We start from the raw sequence: 12500 nt of genomic DNA on the forward strand, positions 1-12500 counted from the left end.
GTCGTAGAAATAAAAAAGAAAGACTTTAAAGACATCCAGAGGACTGGAGTGTCCCCGCAAACACAAATGGCACTAACGACAACTTTCACATCAAAAACAGTTCCGGAAGAACAACAGAGCAGCCAGAAAAAAAAAAAGCTTGTCTGTCGGTAGGGTTGAAAAAGACGGAAAGTGCGAGTGAGTGAATGAGTGGATAAGCAACGTTTTAGGCTGGCAACCTTCACTTCACCCTTACGTGACCAGAGCTCGGGGGACACTGTCGCACTTCAGTAGATCGTCGGGCGATATCGGTTTGGCCTTGCATTGGTGCTGCCAACTATAGAGGTTGCTAGCTAACATTAGGGAGATTGGGGTAGAGGTGGGCCTGCCTGTGAAAACCCTCTTCCCGGGGAAGTTTTGAACGGTAACTCGTGTAAACCAACGGGATCGGCGACTTTCCTGTTGGGTTGGCGATAAGACGTTTAGGTGTTGCCGGGGACCGATAACGTTTTGGTAAGGATGTATTGTATCACCTCCAGGAAAGAAAATGATTCAGGATGCCTCATTTGTATCAGTAATGGGATAATGGTGTTGATAGTGGTGGAGGGCATGTCTTAGTGATGTGATTTTTTTTCTTTTGTGTGTGTGTGTGTGTGTGTGTGTGTGTGTGTGAAGAATTGCCGGATGAGATATGTTGAGAATATAATGCTGAAGACATAAAAAACACGAACATACACAAATGCTTAATAAGATGGTGCACGTGTTTATCAAATATTGAATCGAATTTGAGGTTATTTTTTATTAAAAGAAAAAATTAACTAATGCTTATTTGAATGTAGTACAGAACTCATAGATCATAGTTTTAATCTCAGGAATATGACATTTACAATGCTTTTGAGTTGGTAGAGGGCAAATGCTTGTAATCGGTTCTCACCGTATTTTGTACGTTGATAACTTGAGATCGAACAAGTTATCTAGCTGAATGATAGGTGGGGATTGATCAAAAGCGAGATAGATCGCTTTGTATTCTGATGGATAGCTGAGCACGTTTGATCATATCGGTACTCATTTTAGGAAAATATAACGCTTAATGAACATATTCAATTGTACCTTGCAGTGAGTTTTAGATAACTTTACAGACATGATATTCCTTCCTTTAATTCAAAATCTATATTATGAAATATTATTGTATAATAATGTCCGCAGGATATCATTTGCAAAAATTATGTGAGAAGGGGCTGGTTTGGCCTTATGAAATTTTAGGGAAGTTGATATTGGAGAGAGTGATAAAAAAAAAAAATTCAGATGGGATTTATACCAGGGAAATCCGCAGACAAAAAGAAAGCTTTATTGTGGTAAATAATGGAATCGGATGCTGTTTGAGAAGTGTCGGGATTGGCTAAATATGTGTATCCAGCATAAAATATCCTGTCAAAAGAGATGTCAAGGATTTCAGAATTTCAGTGGATTAAAGAATTTTCAATGCTATTATGCAGGCTGGTTCAACTACAGGCCCGTGGGCCCGCTGGTTGATTATTTGTGGCCCACGATCACTTATTACAAATTTACTTTGTACACCAGAAACACCGAGTTTTTGTGTCTTTATATGAAATAGTAAAATTTATGGGTTGCAGTTTTACTCTCTCTCTCTCTCTCTCTCTCTCTCTCTCTCTCTCTCTCTCTCTCTCTCTCTCTCTCTCTCTCTCTCTCTCTCTCTGCTAGGCTGTGTCATCATTGGTACTTGTGTTAAAGCAGTTGTTTATCAAAATCTCGCCACTTTTCAGTTTCATTTAATATTATAGTCTAGAATTACCCAGGAAATTTGAAAGCGCGTCATTATCCTACCAACGAGTTGCAAGTAGAATAATAGATGAGCATTTTTCTTTAAAACGGAAATATATAATGAACCACTGAATACTTTTCATTGGCCAATTACTTGTATTTATCCCTTCTGTAGACGAGGATTTTGTGGTACATGAAAAGATAGTTAAGATGAAGTCCTTGAGTGGTGGCAAAAAAAAAAAAAAAAAAAAAAACCACGTATTCCTCGTGTTGGAAAAACGCAATTTCTAGGTCTAACCTTCGTCAGAAAGCTGACTTGGGTCTCACATCTCTAAAAGCTAAATTTTAAATGTTTATAGTTGATATTAGAGTCTTTTTTACCCAAGATTATGGCAGTTGTCAACGAATATGGAGGATTTGAAACATGCTGTTGCATTGTAACAGATAGTGCAAGAGCTTTGACTGGCAGTAATGTGGAACTGGTCTGTTAAAGAAGGAAAATGGAGTTTATTGTATAACACTGTACTGCATTATCCACCAAGAAACATTATGGGGCGATGTATTACAGATGAGTGATGTCTTGCAGAGTGTGTTAAGGATAATGAATTTAACCAGAGGTGGTAATAAGTCTCACCAGCAAAGAAAATGTATATCTTTCCTTGAAGAAGTGAATGTAGAACTCTTTGATGTATGCACTCCTACACTCAAGTATCAGGTAACTGATGCTAGAAAAATGCTCTAGATTTTTTTTTCTCTCTCTCTCTCTCTCTCTCTCTCTCTCTCTCTCTCTCTCTCTCTCTCTCTGGGATGATATTCTTTTCTATCTTCAAAATGAAGAGCTTGGCAATACAGAATTGAACGAAACTCCGCTACAAGAAAGAGATTTAGTTGCTATAGTATTTCTCAGAGTCATAACCACCCACTTGAATGTGCTTAATCTGAGCTTACAAGGTAAGCAATAAATTGTTTCTCATCTGGGAGGGTACATTAAAGTTTTCCGTAAGAAGCTCTTACTATTCAGTGCTTGCTTAAGAAATTAAGGTCTAACACTCTCTCCATGACAGATTATCCAAAGTCAGACTTTTCATGCTTTGTCAAAAAATTAAAGTTTATCTTTAGAATTTGAAAACAGGTTTTGAGACTTCGAGAAATTGATGTCCAGTCTTCTGTTATTTAACAGCCCAATGGAAGTTAATGTGGAGGTAGAGTTACCAGAACTGACTCAGTCTGATTCAATGTTGCTTGCAAAGAAAAATGAAAGCCAGGAGAATTTCTGGAAGTTGGTTTGCAAAGTGAGATTCCCCAAGCTGAGAGACTGCCTTTAAGCTGCAATCCATGTTTGGTAGTACATATCTGAATGCAAATTTTTCACCTATGAAGCAAAGAAATTATAAAACCAGAAATCTATTAGAAAATTAAAACTGACTGTCTCTTAGGCGTGTCCCTACGAATTTGGTTTTGATATGGATGCCTTTGAATAAGATAAGTTGCATTACTAGACTTTCCATTAGCAAGCAACGACTGCCGCCACATTTTACTCTTTCACAGCAGTTATTGATATATTTATTTTTTATAAATCTATTATTATTAATTTTATTTTGCGAGTAGGCACTGCTTTGCCTTAGTTCTGAAAAGATAACACACACACGTATATATATATATATATATATATATATATATATATATATATATATATATATATATATATATATATACTGTATATCTATATTTGATTTTTTTATTTTTATTTTTATTTTAATGGCCTTCCATGTAAATTTTTAGAGCTGAAGTGTCTTAAGATATGATCAATGAAGTTGGACTACCCTGCTATAATGCATAATAGGGGAAATAGCGAAGAAAATGAGGAACACTGTGGGTGGATTGGTCTTTGAAGAGGCAATACTTACATATTAATTTAGGGACACACTAACGTGTGAATTAGGTAATCATGTTGGGTAAATGTAAAAAGATTCTTAGACTACTTATAGCTAAGAGTATCTCGTTATACAACAAAGTAAAGATGCATATTGGGTGCATAGGGCCCTTATTACTCAATCCAACAAAGGAAATATCGGTATAGAAGATATTGGAAAAATATTTGCGACAACTAGATTGAGATTCATTTCTATATATATATATATATATATATATATATATATATATATATATATATATATATATATATATATATATATATACTTACTATATTACACACTCACACACACACACTAGTCCAGTGCAGGACAAAGGCATCAGGCATGTCTCTCCACTCGCATCTGTCTATGGTCTTTTAATGGCAGTCTATAACCACAATTTATTTAGCTCGTCAATCCATCGTCTTCTCTTCCTTCCCCTGTTCCTTTTGCAATCTCTAGGGACCCTTTCTTTTTTGTTCTTAATGTCCATTTATTATCTGACATTCTCAATATATGTCCTGCCCACGTCAATTCTTTTACATGGTGTTGAAATATCCTCTACTTCAGTTTGCTCTCGTGTTATGTCATAATTATTCTTTTAATTGCTTTTTGGGTTGTAATTAACTTATGTTCTATGGCTTTAGTAGGGCTCCAAGTTTCTGATACATAAGTTGATACTGGTAGGGCCATCTGATTAAATACTTTTCTTTTTAGAAAACCTGCATTTTACTTCTCACAATCTCATTTTGTTTACCAAAATCTCTCCATCCCATGCTTGTCCTTCTTTCAACTTCGGTCTCATGCCCTGGGGAAACACTATCTGTTTTAAGTACTTAACAATCACTAAAGGTTAGTCCATAATCCATATTTTTTGTCTTTGAATATTCATTGAACATTATCTTAGTTTTACTCATATTCATTTTCAGTCCAACATTTCTGCTTTTCCTATTCAAATCTTCTACCATCTTATCCAATTTCTCCCATGATTCACTAAACATAACAATGTCATCTGCAAATCTCAATTATTAAGATATTTTCCATTAATGTTAATTCTTATATTTTCCAACTCTAAATGGTTAAAACCTACTACGAGGCACACGTGAATAATTTAGGTGAGATGGGGTTTCCCTGTCTAACTCCTTTTTCCAATGGAATTTTCTCACTATCTTGTTGCAGTGTAAGGATTGTTGTACTTCCTGAACACATTCCTTCAAATGTTTTAACATAAGATTCCTCTAATCCTTTTATTTGAAGGGCTTTCCTTACTGTCTTTGAACATATATCATATATTATGTATATATATATATATATATATATATATATATATATATATATATATATATATATATATATACTGTATATCATATATAGATACAGTATATACATGCGTCAATTGAAAATCGCGTGTAATGAATATATATATATATATATATATATATATATATATATATATATATATATATATATATGTATATATATATTGCGTGTGTGTGTGTTTATGTTTATATACATATATATATATATATATGTGTGTGTGTGTGTGTATGTGTGTGTATTTATGTATAGATATATATATATGTATATATATATATATATATAGATATATATATATATATATATATATATATATATATATATATGATTTTACTGTCGTCTCTTTCTCTGGAAAAAAACGTTAATATGATGGCGAAGTTTCTTCACTGCGTGGTTATTCCTGCTTTGTAATAATTATCATCATTATTGATAATACAGAGGAACCCATAGTTAGGCTTGAGTCTTTCGAAATAAAAATTATCTGTTAAAGAAAATTAATGAAATTGTGAAAGATATCAAGCAAATGAAATAAACTAAATTTATTATGAGACTAAATTATCAACTTTCAAATTAATGATGATTGCCAAGAACTGGATTACCTTCCCGACAGTAGCGCCCGGTATTATAGTGGAAATTGTATAGAAACGGTTTATTAGCAATATAAAACAAACTCAAAGGGGAGAAGCGAATGCAGTAAGTGTTTTTACTAAGATATGTTATTTTGTGGTTGTCAGTTACCAGAAAGCCAATTGTGATAATAAAAATCACGGTTTGCGTGACACTGATCTATACTTATAACCCTTATCATCTTGTTACGGATTTGTGACAAATACAATGTTTAAAGAAGATGTTTCCTATGCTATTTTGTCATTATGACGGTAATTTTCTTTTTGTGATTTATTCCATGTTATTGTACTTTCTTGCATGCAAAACTACTTAAATTCACTAATGCATGGATATGAGTGGATGTAAGATTGCGTATATGGGTTTGCGTGTACTCTAGACTTGTCATGCAGTTAGAGTTAGCAGATTTTCTTCTTACAGTAATTGTCCAAAAAAAGAACAAGAAAGCTTTTGTTTTTATGATTATTATTATTATTATTATTATTATTATTATCAGGATCTTCAGTTCTTTTTGACAACTAATGATCATGCATTGAAATACAATACAGTTTCTGTCATACGCATAATGCAAAATAACACTACCGTCTAATTTGAGGGATTCATGAAGGTAATTAGATTAGTAGATTACATTAGCATTGAGACACACTACTTGTTGTATCGTTATATGCAGCCTCTCATGATTAATATTTTCATTAGATATGTAAATTTCCTAAACTTCATTATTACTTCTATACAACATTTTTTTTAACTCAAGAATCTTTCGCGGACTCATTATTTCCTGTTGAAATGTATGCTTTTTGGCTTCATCAAATGAACATCGAATTGGATACAGTACTAGATATGTTTTCTTTCGAAAAATATGATAATCTTTGGTTTCATCTCTGTAAATTCCTAACTGCATTAGGCCAAGTGACGGTAATTTTTGTTCTTTGCAGCTCGGAATTTGTTTATTATTTTCAATGTTAGATTATTTTAAATACCTGTTTCAGGATATTGTAGAATAATTACAATTTTAATACCTGGACCTAACGGACAAGGTTCATTAGCCAGACATTTTCCTTTGAGTGAAATTTTATCTTTACAGTAACTAAGATTGATAAAGATCGTATTTATGGATTTAGATTATAAGAACCGTTACCCAGCATCTCGCAATAATATTCTGGTTCCCAAAACATGGCCTCCCGTAGACAGCATGAAAACGAGCTTACAACAAACACAAGACGACGTCGAAGATATTTTTGTTTAGTCAAGGAACACTAGAACTTAAATCAGAAATTAATATAGAATTATGAATATTGCAAGCTTTCAATTAAGATTAGTCAAATGGTAGATAAAATATTCCAGGCATTTACCAAGTGTCCGGAACCCCACTTGGATTATAATTGCGTATCATTTTAGACGTGAATATTTCCTTCTACCTTTTTGCTCGCAATGAGTAGCTTTACATCAGATTTGTGTAATTAAAATAGGGGGTACCTGTCAGCATTTCCGTCCAAACCCGTACGAGTGACGAAATCACCACCGCTGCCCCCGAACTCCGACCTCCGTTCACTAAACACGAAGCAGATGTTTGGTTCTTTAGGTCACAAACTATCTTCATGTCAAAGAAGATCACATCATCATTATGAAAAGTGGATGTCGTACATGAATTCCTACCCAACGACGTCTTCAAACAAATAGCGGAGAGCGTAGACGAGCCAGACACCACGTTCACATACAAAACTCTGAAGTCCCTCAGGGACAAAACATTTTTGGACTACATTGGAATGTCAATAGAAGATCAACGACCCTGGCGTGCTTACAAGTAACTCTGATGACTAGTAACAACACTCGCCAGTGATGCCTAGCTTAGTGTAGGAAGTCCTAACGAAGTTATAAAAAACATTTTCGGCAATACTCAACCGCCACAAACCCACAACCTCTTAAGTAAGGAAGAGGTAGATGGCAAGCCAGATTTCCCAGCCGATCCCGTGCACAGCTCAAGAAATAAGTGTTTAATCAAGCAGTCACTACGCCAGATAATATTCCCCCTTCAAACCAAACGGGTTTTGTCTCCATTACAGAGTTGGGAGTGAGAATAGAGTGAGGGAGCAAGGTTAACCTCTGTCAAAAACATGAGGCAGGGCCACAACAGCAGCCTAACACACTAAACGTCAGTGATAACCAGACTAGTTTATTATTATTATTATTATTATTATTATTATTAGCTAAGCTACAACCCTAGTTGGAAAAACAAGATGGATGCTATAAGCCCAAGGGCTCCAACAGGGAAAAATAGCCCAGTGATGAAAGGAAATAAGGAAATTAATAAACGATATAAGAACTAATGAAAAATGAAAATAAAATATTTTTAAAACATTAACAACATTAAAATAGATATTTGATATATAAATTATAAAATGACTTATGTAAGCCTGTTCATCATTAAAACATTTGCCGCGAGTTTGAACTTTTGAAGTTCTACTGATTCAATGAACCAATTAGGAAGATCATTCCACAACATGGTTGCAGCTGGAATAAAACTTCTAGAGTACTGTGTAGTATTGAGCCTCATGATGGAGAAGGCCTGACTATTAGAATTAAATGCATACCTAGTATTACGAACAGGATGGAACTGTCCGGGAAGATCTGAATGTAAAGGATGGTTAGAATTATAAAAACTCTTATGCAACATGCAAAATGAACTATTGAACGACAGTGCCAGAGATTAATATCTAGATCAGGAATAAGAAATTTAATAGACCGTAAGTTCTGTCCAACAGATTAAGATGTGAATCAGCAGCTGAAGACCAGACTGGAGAATAATACTCGAAACAAGGTAAAATGAAAGAATTAAACCACTTCTTCAGAATAGATTGATCACCAAAAATTTTAAAAGACTCTTAATAAGGCAATTTTTTGTGCAATTGAAGAAGACACAGACCTAATGTGTTTCTCAAAAGTAAATTTGCTGTCGGGAATCACACCTAAAATTTTAAGTCATACAAAGTTAAAGAAACATTATCAATGCTGAGATCCCGATGTTGAGGAGCCATGGTCTTTGACCTACTTACAATCATACTTCAAGTTTTGTTAGGATTCATCTTCATACCCCATAATTTGCACCATGCACTAATTTTAGCTAGATCTCTATTATGGGATTCAGCAACCCCAGATCTACATTCAGGAGATGGCATTGATGCAAAGAGTAGCATCATCTGCATATGCAACAAGTTTATTTTCTAGACCAAACCACATGTCATATGTATATGGTATGAAAAGTAAAGGGCCAAGGACACTACCCTGAGCAACACCAGATATCACATTCCTATACTCACTATGGTGCCCATCAACAACAACTCTTAGCATTCTATTACTTAGAAATTCAATAATGTTGCTAAGAAACGACCCACCCACTCCCAACTGTTTGAGTTTGAAAACAAGGGCATCAGGATTAACAAGGTCAAAGGCAGCATTTTTAAAATCACGGCCAATCATACGAACTTCCTGACCACAATCAAGGGCTTTCTGTACAGCATTGGAGATTGTAAGAAGGGCATCACATGCTCCAAGGCCTTTACGAAAACCAAATTGCAAACTAGGGAACAGACGATTATCTTCAGCAAACCTATTAAGACGTTTTGCCAAAAGACACTCAAAAACTTTAGATAATATGGGAGTTTTGGAAATTGGGTGGTAATCAGTTGGACTAGAGCTACCACAAACACATTTACATAGTGGAGTAACATTACCAATTCTCCATCAAGTGCTAAAAGCTCCTCTTCTTGCTAACTTGCGCACAATAGCAGATAACTTTCGAGCTGAGAAGTCTGCAGTCTTTATAAAAAACAATGGAAAAATACCATTTGGGTCTACACCTCCAAAAGCATCAAGGTCCATCAAGAGAGCTTTAATTTCACGAGATCGAAAAGCTAAACTAGTTAGTTTAGCCTTAGGAAAACTGGAATGAGGAAGTTCGAGTTTCTCATTACTCTGCTTGCTGTCAAACACATTTGCCAAAAGGGTTGCCTTTTCCTTTGGACAGTGAGAGACAGAGCCTTTCTTTCAGGAAACAAAAAAAGACATCTACACGTTTCTGCATCACTGATGAGATGTTCAACATGGAATTCCTCATCTATACGAGAACCAGAAACATGCAAGTAGCATTTGCTGGCAAACTATACAGTTGTACATTGATCACTGAAGAAGTCACCTTTGCACTGCTTAGAGCAGATTTCCTTAACGCACATCACATGCTGTAGACAGCAATTCATTCAGAGAGATGCCCCTATAGTCCCCAATACTCCTAGGGCAACAACAAGCTCCACACTGTGACCAGAAATCTATCGTCTCCTGTAATTTCCCAAAGTATTCAATGACAGCCTCAAGCATGACCTCACGAGCCATACAAAACACGATATCAAACATCATATCATCACAGAGGGACCCTAAGTGCACACATGTTTTAAATGAATGGGTCCAGACAAACTAGCCTGCGCAAAGTAATTATTCCAGTACACGGAACAGGCAGGAATCTACCAGAAAGTCTTTGGCCCATGGTCATATCCTTCCACATGGTGACTAAAGGAGATGGCACAAGGCGATGACATTCCTTGAGGGGACTACTGGTGACTTGGATGCTAAATCAGTACCAAGGATGTACCCCCTACCTAACATCACAGACATAACTAACCAACACAACAAGGCAAGAATATTCTAAAAAATAGTTTCCATTTTTGAAGTCTGTAATTCTATCATAATATTAGTAATTTCTTCATGTTGCAATGCATTTTTCATATCAGTGGTTTTGGGATTCACGTTAACGATAGGCGCAGGCTAAACCTAATATGTTCTAAAAGTAATAAACTATTCTACAATACAATTAGTAAGAAAAATATACAGAATACATTTTGTATAAGAAATAAATACTACTTTTATAAATTTTACGTATGTTACTTTTAGATTATTCATACTGTATATGAGGAAATGGCACACAATTGTATGCAGTTAATTGACAGTAAACAATGAAATAGATTGAGCCTTACGAGCGGAAAAATTCTGCAAATAAGTTCATGGTTAACAAGTAGGCTATATACTGCTTTGCTTATCCATCATTGTTTGTTCAGTTGTGAGTTAGTAGAAGGGCTCTCCCATGAAATGCCTCACAAGTCTGATTTAGTTTTTCTGACATCCATTGCTGGTATTTTTTGTTCGTTATTTTATCCGTTCCTTTCCTTTATTTATATTTTTACAATTTTACCGTTATGTGTTACTGATTTTCTTTGTTCAGTGTTTTCTCTTTAGTAGCCTATGAATATTTGTTTTATGATATTTTCCTAATTTTCGATAATAATAATTCTTATCATAATCATTTCTCTCATGCACAGAGAGAGAGAGAGAGAGAGAGAGAGAGAGAGAGAGAGAGAGAGAGAGAGAGAGAGAGAGAGAGAGAGAGAGAGATAGAGATAGATATGGGTGCCTTTACTGACTGTAGTAGAAAGTTGGTGGTACATAATTTATCTATGCTTATGTATTAACATGCTTCGAAAAAAAAAGTACGTACAAGAATGTGTAACATACGTAATGTGTAACTATTTGCCTAATATGTGTGCTAATTCTAACAACTAAGCTTAGAGCAAAAGTATGATTAACCTAAACGATTTCATGTATATATGTGAAATTATAAAAATTATTTGCAGGTAACAAACTGGGATTCATGTATATGGAATAACCCTAATTATATGTAGGCAACAAACAGTGCAAGTTGAACAAATAAGCACAAACAACAAAACCTTTGACGAGGTCCCACCGAGACTCGAACTCGGATTGTTGGATTCAGAGTCCAAAGTGCTAACCATTACACCATGGGACCGCTGAGAGGAATGCCAGACATGCTAGGAATAAGGTTCGGCGTGATGCTTTCTCATCCCCTTGTTGAATTCTGTTTTTTATGATAGTGTATTGATTATTTCGAATTTAAAGGATGTAAATATCCAATTGCTTTATTTAACGAATTGAGAAAAATAAATTTTTATCGATGAAAACAGCCCTCTGTTGATGAGAACGTACAAAATTATAGATTTATCACTACGAAGAAACGTTTTTCTATTATCAGTCCATCTCGAAAGAGAGATGTGTCTATGAAAAACAGGTTTGGAAATTCTCTTCACATCAGCCACTATCTTAGCAACACACTTTTGAGATTTGGAAAATATAAGATATATTCTAATGGCATCATTTTTATTTTCATCTTCCATTTTATCGCCATTGCTAATTCTGTTTTTAGTCACTTTGTTTTCAACTCGGTTATGATTGTTTAATGTTTTTTCTATAATTTTCGTATGATTAATTATGTCTGTTTTCTGTCTTTCAGTGACCTTGGATAATTTCATGCTCAACTATTCTATTTATAGTTACTTGCTTCCAGCCTTTTTTTGTCGAGCATCGTTTGTCGTTTGCCTGCAGTCATTTCTTCTTAATATATCGTATATACTTCTTATATAGTTTGTTTTTGGCCACCTTTGTGTTTTGGTGTTTTGATACTCAATAGCCATTCACTTAATTCATTCTACATTTATTTTGGTTATTCACTATCTTTTATTGTCTGCTTCCAAGTAGGTTTTGTTGTATGAGTTGGACTTTAAACAGTTCAAACTTGATACAAATGCTTCTCTAGAGAGCAGTTTGACATAAATGGTCATGTTAATATCTGTTTAATTTTTTTTATTAATCTTGGTATATATTTTATTTATTTTGTTACTTATTTTTTTATATCTATCTTACTGTATCTTTTATTCTTATTGAGTTTTTATCCTGTTGTTATAGGTTGCTTTCTATTTCCTTTTGCTTAATCCAATATTGTAATATTTTTTTTGTTATTCGCTCATTATTCCTGTAATTCAATAC

At 34.5% G+C, this 12500-nt stretch overlaps 1 protein-coding gene, 1 long non-coding RNA gene and 1 other non-coding gene across 3 annotated transcripts in view; 1 reads left to right on the forward strand and 2 right to left on the reverse strand.

Annotated features, from left to right (window-relative positions):
• The window catches only part of LOC137654577 (protein charybde-like), a 63600-nt gene extending 63324 nt beyond the window's left edge, over positions 1 to 276 (reverse strand). Inside the window, exon 1 of the mRNA XM_068388327.1 lies at positions 1 to 276. This exon is cut by the window's left edge and continues 381 nt beyond it. The gene's annotated coding sequence lies outside the window, so the exon portion shown is untranslated.
• Positions 1 to 12500, forward strand: part of LOC137654583 (uncharacterized) — a 244028-nt gene that overhangs the window by 155640 nt on the left and 75888 nt on the right. The gene's annotated exons all lie outside the window — the stretch shown is intronic.
• On the reverse strand, positions 11395 to 11466 carry TRNAQ-CUG (transfer RNA glutamine (anticodon CUG)). Its single transcript has one exon. It is a non-coding gene; the product is annotated as a tRNA-Gln (tRNA).

The sequence above is a fragment of the Palaemon carinicauda genome, chromosome 1 (genome assembly GCF_036898095.1).
Source record: "Palaemon carinicauda isolate YSFRI2023 chromosome 1, ASM3689809v2, whole genome shotgun sequence".
NCBI lineage: Eukaryota > Metazoa > Arthropoda > Malacostraca > Decapoda > Palaemonidae > Palaemon > Palaemon carinicauda.